This window comes from Lissotriton helveticus, chromosome 10 (genome assembly GCF_964261635.1).
Source record: "Lissotriton helveticus chromosome 10, aLisHel1.1, whole genome shotgun sequence".
Lineage (NCBI taxonomy): Eukaryota > Metazoa > Chordata > Amphibia > Caudata > Salamandridae > Lissotriton > Lissotriton helveticus.
In genome coordinates, this window is record NC_136071.1 from 552,334,462 (window position 1) to 552,345,721 (window position 11,260).

The 11,260-nt window shown below is 43.2% G+C and overlaps 1 non-coding gene across 1 annotated transcript; it reads right to left on the minus strand.

The window, feature by feature from the left end:
* Positions 1-7,638: 7,638 nt before the first annotated feature.
* On the minus strand, positions 7,639-7,710 carry TRNAT-CGU (transfer RNA threonine (anticodon CGU)). Its single transcript has one exon. It is a non-coding gene; the product is annotated as a tRNA-Thr (tRNA).
* Positions 7,711-11,260: the final 3,550 nt, after the last annotated feature.

Here is an 11,260-nt window from a genome sequence, read left to right on the forward strand (position 1 = left end):
TCCAGAATATATTCACTGGACAGTATTGTATCATCTGCTATTGATATAATAGAGCAGGACTTACTAATGTTACAACACGGTCAGTCCCAATTACGTTCTATTGTACAGCTTGGCTGGACGTTGCAAAATCTGCGTTCAGGCTACGTACCATGGCGTTTAATCAACATAACGTCATTATTCTCTATCTTTAACCATACTGATAAACAAATCAGTTTGGCACAAAAAGGAGCAGACTATACGATTCTGAGCATTGAAAAACTTGAGAGATTACCATTGACAATGTCAGAAAGACCTGTCATTGAATGGATAATACACGGGATAATTACAATTCCGATAACAACTTTCCAATTTAAATACTGTCAAGAGTATATACCAGTGGGCCAGTATGAAAGGTTGGGTAAAGGGTACATTAAGTCATCATGGAAATTGCCTTACACACACACATGTTACAGTGAAAAGAAACAGAATGTATTTCTTAGTGGTAACAATTGTAAACGATCACTAAGCGGTATACTTCTGTGTCAAGGTATTAACTTGCATGGGGCCTGTGAGGGGACTTCAAATAACCTTTCATGTCACCAGCACGGCATAACTGCAACACAAATAGAGCCATTCTTTAGACGGCTTTCACACGGGAGCTATATTCTAATAGTGGACCACAGCTGTTGTGGCATGGTGCCAGGGAAAGCCTATCTCGTGAGCGTGAGTTCCATGGTCACTTGCTGTATGCAAGTATTGTATCCAAACAGCACTCCAGATACGGAGGCAAAAATTTGGCCTTCTTTGAATATCTATTCCATTCGAATTGATACTTTAAGCAGAATAAAGTCTGTTCTTTTACAGACAACTGTGCCCTTAACGTCATCAAAAGAAACGTATGATCTGCAAGTTGCAAGGACAACGGCAGAGATACATAGCCTTTTATCAACAAATTGCCCCGTGCATTTCGCAGAAATGCTAAGCCAAATCCTAAATATGTCTGATACCAGTGGTATCCCACATGTATTTAAGACAATTTTTACGGGACTGTTAACACCCTTCAAAACAGTTCTGGGCATTTTTCCTAATTTTGTCCATTCTGTCTTTGGCGGCCTACCACTTCTTTTGGGTCTCGTAGCAGGAATTTAATTTTTGATACTTCTGCTCCGATATGGCAAGCCAAGTCACAGACAAGACTCCAGCAACGATGGAAGAAACTATCCTAGCTATACGCTATCGGGACCGCATAACTAAAGTCCTCGGATTAGCCCGGCTAAGCGATCTGAATATGACCTGGTTTCTTTCATTCAGACCCATCTGGCAGAATTGCATCTTACCTGTGCTTCGATGTATGCTATGCGGAGAAGAATGCGTGTTGGACGTCTGTCTTACACTACCATCAGAAGTACCATTGGATACAGATACTTTGCTAAGTCCTGTAACGGCTCATGCATCGTGTTGTCCCCAGCGGCTACCCATTCTGATGACGGCATTCGTTGAAACTTCGCCACTACGATTAGGTGGTAGTGAAGTACGAGATGAGAGCAACATCACCCAGGTACGACCTTCTGTGAGCATTGCTGATCCTGACATCGACGATAGCAATCATGCTCAAGACTGCACAGTTGCGGCATTTTCAAACTTGGTCGAACTTTCACCTGAAGCCGTAGACAACTGTTTTGCGACTCTGTCTGAAATGATGTTCTCCCCTGAACAAAAAGAATAACTTTTAAGCAACAAGCACACAGCGTTCCCTGAACTCTGAATTTAGCCTTCAGCTTTGATAAACAAAAGCTACTGAAAATATTTGGAACTATTTTTTCCCTGAAAGCAAAATTATTTTTTTCCCGATTCCAAAATATTTACCTTTTTCAGGCACTTGTACTCTGCTTAAAGTAGAACTATTCTTAGAGAACAGAGCTTCTATTTTTAGGAAACTCTAGAGACAATATATTACCTCAGCCTCTAGCACATTTACAGCAACTGTATTTATATGTGATGGAATGATCTTGACCTTCTTTTCTGTATTAAGAGCCATTTCATGTGTAAATTTCGCAAATCATTCAGCTAATATATATATATGCATCATTTTAACTGAATGATTACACTGCTTGTAAAGCGTACAGTACCAATAATCATTTTCATGTATTTCGCATACACCATTTCAAATGCAAAAAATGTATTTTGGGGTGGGTTGGAATACACATGTACCTTTAAATGTTTACTATTGCTTAGTAATGATGGACATTAGATCGTGGAGTGGGTATTGTGTTTTTATCTAGGAACCTAAATCGATATTTCTATTTTATGCCCTTGTACGGTTATAATCAATAATATACCTATAAAGGCATACGAATCATATTCATATTTAGTCGTAGCCCATGCAGTCACATTAAGCAAGGCTACTTCCCCAGACTCCTAGAAAGCACAACGAGTTCTCTAAACAAAACAAACCTCCAGCAACCTGGGAAATCCCCATTGCTTTTGTTTTGATTTCGTCCTAGAACTCCTGTGAAGCACTGTAAGAACGGCCAGTTCTTAGTGACATCTTTATTGACGTCTTATGTCCAACCTTACGTCACACCCGGCACCTTTCAGGTATACATATACCAACGTTGCCTTAAGAAAACACACGGTGGTGGTTTTGGAGCAGAGCAGCTATCTACTTGCCCGAGAGCCCAGCTGATGCGAGAGCCCACGGACGCTGCCCCTCCCCTTTGACGCACTGAGAGAGACGCTGTCTTTTCTCCTGCCGAGAAATCCAGCTCCGGTGTTTCCAGATACCTTCGCGTTTTACTGGGATATCGAATCCTGAGAGAGAGATACAGACCTCCTGCTTTCTATTACCCTGGTACGGAACTGACTAAACCTTTAAAGAGAATTCTTGAGTCAGATTCTTGGCAAAACAAACTTAACTTAAACTGCTACTTACTTACTCCTTCCCACGTATTAGGCTTAGGTCAGCTACACCGGGGTAGGCGTATTTAGAAGCACCAGTTGAGTACGTTAGTCAATGTATATATGTATGTATATATTTTATCTATTTTAAAGTATCATATGGCTAAGAAACCATATCAATGCTTTTACAGTATTATTTTATAATCCTCCTTTTACTTTACGCACTTTACTTTACTATGAGTATTGCAATTGTGGCGACTCATTTCTCTTGCATGAGAAAGAAGACTGCTCAATAAATTACACCTTTTATTGAAAAGGTCCGTCTCTCTTTTCTCTGCACTCTGGTGAAACTAAGTATGCACACTTGACTGAGTGAAATAGCTGTCTATTGTTTTCACACGACTCTAGAGATACACTCTTATTCTGAGGGAGCAAAGTTGTCATGTTTTATGGTTGTCAGAAGCTAATCCCTTCTTGTCTATCCAGGGAGGTTAAACTCCTCCTCGTTTATTCGAGAAAGTTTCTAGTGACCTCTGAGCTAGCTGGCAAACCTTAAGTCTAATATAGTCAGTAGAGACCTAGTCGACCTCAGTCCTACGTCTACACTGCTGAATATATTATTCCAATGCGCAGAGCCTAGTGGGAATATAGGAACTACACTACATTACCCTGAGCCATATTGGAAACAATATAACATGCTCACAGTTTTTTCATTTTATGATGTTGTCTCCATGTCTAACTCTACATTCTTATATAAAAATTCAATTTAAAATATTCCCAACATTTGCTGCATCAATATTTACCCATGGTTCTGATTTCTATCAATCTTTTCTTGTGTCTTCTATTTAGTATAATAAATGTATTAAGTTACAACATAAATCATTTTATTTCAAGCACTGGAAAGAAAATGGTATATACATAATTTGGTCCCCCAAAATACCATTGTACCTTTTGCTCAGTTACAAAAACGTTATGACCTATGATTCATGTTTACAACAATACAACCAATTATCACCTGTGCTCCAATCCTTTTTATTAAATAATAACTTTCCTCCTGATTCCCTTCCATTCACTCCTTTGACACCATTATGTAATACTACTTTAGATTCCACCCCAAAGCCTCCATCATCTATTCGTTTTTATCCTCCCCTATTACTATGAGATTTAAATCATGTATTGAATCATTATGGGAGAAGGATCTTTCAATATCGCTCTCTATTCACAAGTGGGATAAACTATGGAGGAAAATGTTCAGTACTTCCAAAGCTGCCAATATTACTCAATATATATTTTTCTGTATAATAGAGCTGTTATCACTCCCTCTATTATCGACAAAATTGATTCCTCTGCCTCTCCCTTATGTTGGTCATGTCTTTCTTCCAATGGTAATTTAACCCACCTATTATACTATACTTCACTATTAGATTTGTCTTCTTAACCTCTTAACTTCTACGGTATTGCTTGACTAAATAGTTATTCAGCTCTGTAATATATCTAACTGTTATATTTTTTTGACGGCTGTACTGTTTTACTATTATTAAACTTAATAAAAAAATATTTAACCAAAAAAAGGAGATAGATTGGAGAATAAATAAAATGCAAACTTATTTTCAAATGTTTGTGGGGAAGTAACACCGAGAGCAGGGGTGGGGGAGCAAAATAGAGGGTAGTGGAAGCAGCACTGTGGCTATGGGTGCAGTGAAACTACATGGAAGGTGGCAAAGCAACACAGTGGTATGGGGTGAAGTACAAGAGACAGGTGTGAGAGGCAACATGAAGCACAGGTGGAAGAGTAGCACACTGACAAGAGAGAGGAACAGGGAATGAGGGGTAAGCACAAGGTGAGAAATACATGGGGGCGATGCATACAAGAGCAAGACAGAGGAGAGTGTAGCAGGAAAACACTGGCAAGACAGAGTAAAGCACAGCACATTAGAGTTGGGGGGAAAAAACACAATGGAGACAGCAGAAAGGCAAATGGCGTCTCATGGAATGCTTAACCGAAAATGAAAAAGTAGTGCTTGAAAAGTAAACAGTAGAGAGACACTGAGACTATACTTCATGGGAGGGACAAAGAAAAGTAGAAGTAGGAAAGCCCACACAAGGTTAGGAATTAATAGCATGCAGATAGGTGACAAAAAAGCAACCAAGGGTGGGCCTTAAACAAACTGTAAATTGATAATAGGTATTTTGTCAAGCAGACAGCTTGCATTGTCTGGTGGGCAAGACCAAAAATGTTCAGCTGCTGCTCCCTACCGCTGCACTGCAACACAAACCAGGGGCCTCATTTATGAGGCCTTGCGTCAGTTTTGCGCTGCTGATGCGTCACTTTTTGTGACGCATCGGCGGCGTAAAACATGCGCCTTGTTGCGCCATATTTAAAAAGTGACGCATCTAGGTAGATGCGTCACTTTTTAAACCCCTGCGCCATATTATACCTGCGTCAGGTATAATGTATGCAGAAGGGGCGTTCCCCCGCAAAAAGCCTCGTAATAGTGACGCAGTGAAATCTATGAGATTTCACTGCGTCACTTTTAGGACGCTGTTGCGTCAAAACCTTGCGCCTGCCTCACAGCAGGCGTAAGACTGACGCAAGCCCTTTCACATGGGGCTTTCCCCATGTGAAAGGACGCATTGCTGGAGTTGCGTCACTTTTGTGACACACTCCAGCAATGCGTCACTTTTGCGCTTACAGATACGTCAGAAATACTGACGTATCTGTAACTCCTTGCGACATGATGTGTCATACATTAAATATGACGCATCATTGGTGTCGCAAGGAGTGCGCAGTGAAAAGTGACGCATCGCTGTTTTCACGCAGCGATGCGTCACTTTTCATAAATAAGGCCCCAGTTACCTGGCGCCACACACAACCTTTGCACTGTGGTGCAGAGTTGGGTGTGTGGCATGTAGCATAGGGTTTTTTCAGGAGAGATGCAGTTTCAGAACAAAAATCCTAAACAAATCCTTAAACATTCCACACACTCAAATTGTTCTGCATGTTATAGAACACATGCCACCGATGGAATATTGATCAAATTAAAACATTTCTTCTTGTTAAAGCCTGCTTCAAGGAGGTGTTATTTTTGTTGATCAAAGTACTCTTTGTCTTTCTTAGTAGATGGGGCATTGCGTCCAAAACTATGGCTGCTGAAGGTAAGCCAAAGTTACTTCCAAGTACCACCCCGTTTACGCAGTGACACAAATTGCTATTTGCACTAACAAAAGGGCAACTTTCCAGCACAAATTACCTGTTACACTGGAAAGTAAATACTTTTACAAGTGTTTGACCTATTTATGACACTTTGGGGTCGATTCCGATCCGGTAAAATGCGGTCCGAATCGTCGTACGGAGCGTTTTTTGCCCGTACGAATCGTACCCGTAAACGTCCCGTACGTACGACGAAGTACGATTCGTACCAGGAGCCGAACTCCGTACGAGTCGTACAGGACTCCGTACGACTCAAATCTCCATACGAGTCTCACTCGGAACCCGCTGTACGTGACATCACTACGGTTCGCGGCTGGTTTTTACGACCCAGCAAGTACGATTCGTGTCGGTTACGCACCGTACGACCCTTTTCCTACGGGAGCTGAAAACAGTCGTAAACGCAGAGTTCGCGCCGAAAAAGGTACGGACCCCCCCCCCCCCGGGTACGGCACGTACCCTCCATGATCGCAGGGGTACGCGCCGTACCCCTGTGATCCTGCGGGGTACGTGCCGTACACCCAGAGTACATGGGGTACGCACCGTACCCCATGTACGGTGGGTGTACGGCACGTAGCCCATGTACGCTGGGTGTACGGCACGTACCGCGCAGGATCACAGGGGTACGGCGCGTACCCCTGCGATCATGGGGGGTACGCGCCGTACGGTGTGTAGGTGATCGTGCGCTTTTCCGTACGAATCGACGTGTACCGTACGAATCGCGTCCTGGTCGGCCGATCGGAATCGTCCGGTCGTACGGCGTCCGTACGAGTCGTACGGAAACGGCTCCGGATACGATTCGTACGGACGGGGATTTTACCGGATCAGAATCGACACCCTTGAGTGGTTGTGCCGTATGAAAAAATAAGTGTCCTGGTCAGGAGGCCACTGCAGCGTGCACCAGCCCATTGCTCCTGCTTGTATTGTCAATATCATTACCAACACAAGTACTAAGCATCACACTTCTCTTAGTGTGACAATTCAGACTATTCCAGGTCCCCAATGCACTTGGAAGGCAGGAATTAACTATTTTAAGGTACATTGAATTAATAAACAGCTGTTGTCCTTGTCACTATATAAGACAAACAGCGCCACCATGTGGCTGACTGTCATAAGTTTTGGTATTTGACAATTAAGTGCTAGTGCCGATCACCGGAAATCATGGCTCAAATTAAGCATTGATTTGCCCTGGTGCAAACCCTTTGTCAATCTGCTACTGTTTTTGTCCATTGTTATACAACCCAAATAGTCCAAATTAATTTGCCCTTTTTTAACGCCTGGGTATGTTCATAAAAACAGGCTCAGATATGGTTCGCCTTTAAGTCCAGGAGAATAACATTCTCCGCTAGACACGGTTTATGACTGGCTTTCTACAGGACGCAGCTTCCGGTGAACACACGCTCTCAGACTGTACTTGTTTCGTTCACGGTGCTCAATTGTATTTGTTCGAATTGTACAATCCGTATATATGTGTTTTGGCTGCCATCCTTCTGATTCGAGGGCAGAGATTAGGAGGCAGGCACAACGTGAACCTTTTAAAACATAACCTTTTGAGGCCCGGACGGGGTTCGAACCCGTGATCTTCGGTTTACGAGACCGACGCCTTACCACTTGGCCACCGCGCCGCAGTTATTTCAAAGCATGACTAGCTGTGTGACGTATAGTAGCTTTGGTGCTTCATGTGCATATGTTCATACTGTTTATTTTTTGGGGGTTGGTTCAGGGTCATTTGCAGTCGTTCTTAACTTCTTGCCAGAGGTCATTTGCCTCAAACTTCTCCGTTTCACTCTGTATTTCGCGAGAGTGTTTGATTTCAGCCGATTCACGATTACATTGAGACTTCTTGCGTAACTACTACATGGATTCAGGAGGGAGACTCTCCATTTTTAAGGCCAAAAATTGATTAGTTTTGTCTGTCGCCAAAAATTGATTAGTTTTGTCTGTCTCCCGCCTGAAATTGCGTCGTCTCCAATTAGAATCCAATGATGGAAATACATTTCCCCGATAACTTTTTTAAAGCTCCCACTTTACCCATTTAAAATGTTGGCATGTATTCACCGGTGTCCTTTCTCTAACGTCAAAAAATTGGAAACAAAAATCGTTAGCTGTATTTTGATATGGTTCGTAAAGGAACACAGTAGTTCGTTTTTGAGTAATCCAGTTGCCTAACAATGGCCCCCATGATGCGGGGGCGAACTCCAGGGGGGCCTGAACTGTGCACGGAAGGGCCTGAGAGCTCGTGACTTGTTCCAGAGCATGGGGGGTGGGGGGTGGCTCAATGTATTTTGTAGGGAGGGGCAAGTTTCTTTCGCCACTAGAGTAATCAGATTGGATTTTCAAATCCCCTCACTAGAATGTACTGTTTTTAGCAAAGAAATCCAAACGGAAAAGTCTTCTGCCAGTGTTTGTCACCTCTTTCAAAAGGGTCTGAAGGTCGACTGAAAGCGCTACTTCAAAGTCTCATTGATGGCACGTGTTTGAATAATGATTATGCAAACACGCCTTTTGAAGTGGCGAATTGAAACAAAAACGTCGTCAAAATCAATAGGTTCAGCTGTGGTGGTGTAGTCCATCATTTGGGGCCTTGTCAGACCTTGTTGCAGTGGTGACCTCCCACCAAATCCTTCTCAGCTGTGGTGGTGTATTCATCCTTTGGGTCCTTGTCAGTTCTCATTTTGCAAGGCATGGCCATTGCCCTTTTTCTAGTAATTAGCCAAGTGATTACTGGTTGTCGTGTATAGAGCCCCCCTATCCCAGTTTGCCTTGTCCCTGTGTTTCCCTTTCTAGTTTACCTGACTCTTGACTCTCTGGTTCTAGAGTAGATTGTTATTTGGGAATGTATGATTACCCACCTCAAGGTATAATAACAACCCTTGTCAGGGAGAACCCTCAAAGTCATAAGGGGCATATTATCAAGAACAGCGTTAAAATGATCGCCGCTTTAGCAGACAGGAAACTGCCGCTAAAGCGGCGATAATGGGCTTGATAATATGCCGTTGTGAATTCCCATAGAAGCCCATGTTCTGGTGTGAACATGGGCTTCTATGGGAATTTACAAGGGCATATTCAGTGGCGTAATGAACCTTGAGGGGGCCCCCCTGCAGGGTAAGTGAAGGGGCCCCCTCCGGACTCAAGCTAGAGCTCCCCAGCAGAAGTGCGGTGCTGATGGGGCCCCCTCGAGGGTGAGGGCCCCCCACACCGCGGGGGCTGCAGGGGCCTGTGGGCATATTATCAAGCCCTTTATCGCCGCTTTAGAGGCAGTTTCCTGCCGCTAAAGCGGAGATGAATTTAACGCCGTTCTTGATAATATGCCCCTAAATTCGCCTGAACTCAATCCTCTGGTAGCTAGGGCACAGAGAGGGTTGGATTGGGGTTACAATTCGGCCTGGGCAGCCAAACAAAAGTGGCCCACATTCGCAGATAGCAACCTTTAGTTAGGATAATGGAGCTAAATGATGACAAACATTTGTGGTAATAAAAGTAATTTGAAGCTTATAGGGTCAGTAATTAAATAGGAAATTAACATTACAATGAGAAAAAAATACTTTAGAAGCACAGAATTATCAAAAATACTCAGAACTCACTTTTAATTGTGTATTTTATCCATACATTTGCTAGATGTTTTGACATTAACATGATATTGAACAGACCTAAACTGCCTTTTACACTCACCATGGGTTTTTATGATATTATTTTATTTTCCAGTACTTAAGAGATGCCCTCTAATGTTCAGAGACTGGTGACAACTGCATCTGTGTTTTTTTGTGTTACTGGTGGCTAGCTTCATGGGAACTTTCTGAGAAAGGGAATGATGCTTGTGTGTAAACGCAAAAAAAAAAAATAGTGCTTTCCTTACATGCAGTTTTATGTAGCATGGACTAGGCCCAGAGGCACTGGAGCGCTTTATGTGAGCACCTGATAGCATTACAGGGGATCATATTTATTTTTGGTTTCATGTAGATTAAGTGATTTGCCCAGAATCACATGGTGTCAAACTAACGCTGGGACTAGAGCTTGGTTTCCCAGTTTCAAAGTCAACTAAGGCCAGAACCTACCCCTGTTGACTGTAGCAATTGCTATCTGGCAGACAAATGAGATTTATCTCCACTGCTTGCATGGAGTGGAGGAGGACTAAAAAAAAACTGAGGCGCCCTCTCACTGGCCCTCACCAAACCCCACTACCCAATGCTCCAGTCCATTCCCCTGCTGCAGGCCCCTGAAAAGTAGGTGCCGTGCCGTTGTCTTCTTATCAGCAGCTCCTTACAGACTCTGTCACACCTGGAGGGAGGCAGGCACACCTCATGCTGGGACAGTCGGAGCAGCTCATTGTCATTCTGCCTCTGACGCTAGGCCACTGGCCTGTCTTCACATGCATGGGGTCATGCTTGTTAAGGCTGCAACAACAGCCTTTCACGCTGTGCACTAGAGGTGAAGTCCTTAATGGAAAAAAGTGGCCTACCAACTGGCCTGAGCAAGAGGCCAATCGGCTGGGCACAGAGCAGACAGGCTTAGTTTAGGGCAACAGGTAAAGTATTTCTGCAGTACCAAATTAATGATAAAGTCAAAATAGACAACAATAAAAATCCTAAACAAATTAGAAAAATAGGGTAAATGTAATAATTACAATGACACCAAAATGACAAAAATCAAATAAGGGGAGCAGAAAATATAAATGTTTAAAGTTTCATTTAAAAAGAACGCAGACGAACCACTTGCTGTAGTAGACCAGGACCTAAGCACAATTTCATCCGAACTGCAATAAAGTGCAGGTCGGCTACACCAACCAGGTTTAAAAGGGTCAGAGGTTTTACCTTGGGACTTGGTCTCAAAAATGCAAGTCAAAATCCTTCAGGGGGGTTTAGGATGTGAGTTACAACCTGGCCCACTAGTTCCCATATTAGGATGGGTGTGGGAGCAGTGGCGTAGCTAGACTCTATGCCGCCCATGGCTGCCCCTGCTTTTGCCGCCTGGCAGCCGCAGGTTAAGAACTGGGGGTATACAGCCTTTACAACGAAACTTTTACAACGAACTACCATTACAACGCAACTTTTACAACGCAAACCATTACAACGCATAGCGCTGGGGGGCGCTCTAGGATAGGGAATAGGTTTAATGTACTATCCAACACCTTCCCTACTATCCACGGGGACTGGAGTTGGAATAGTAAATTAAACT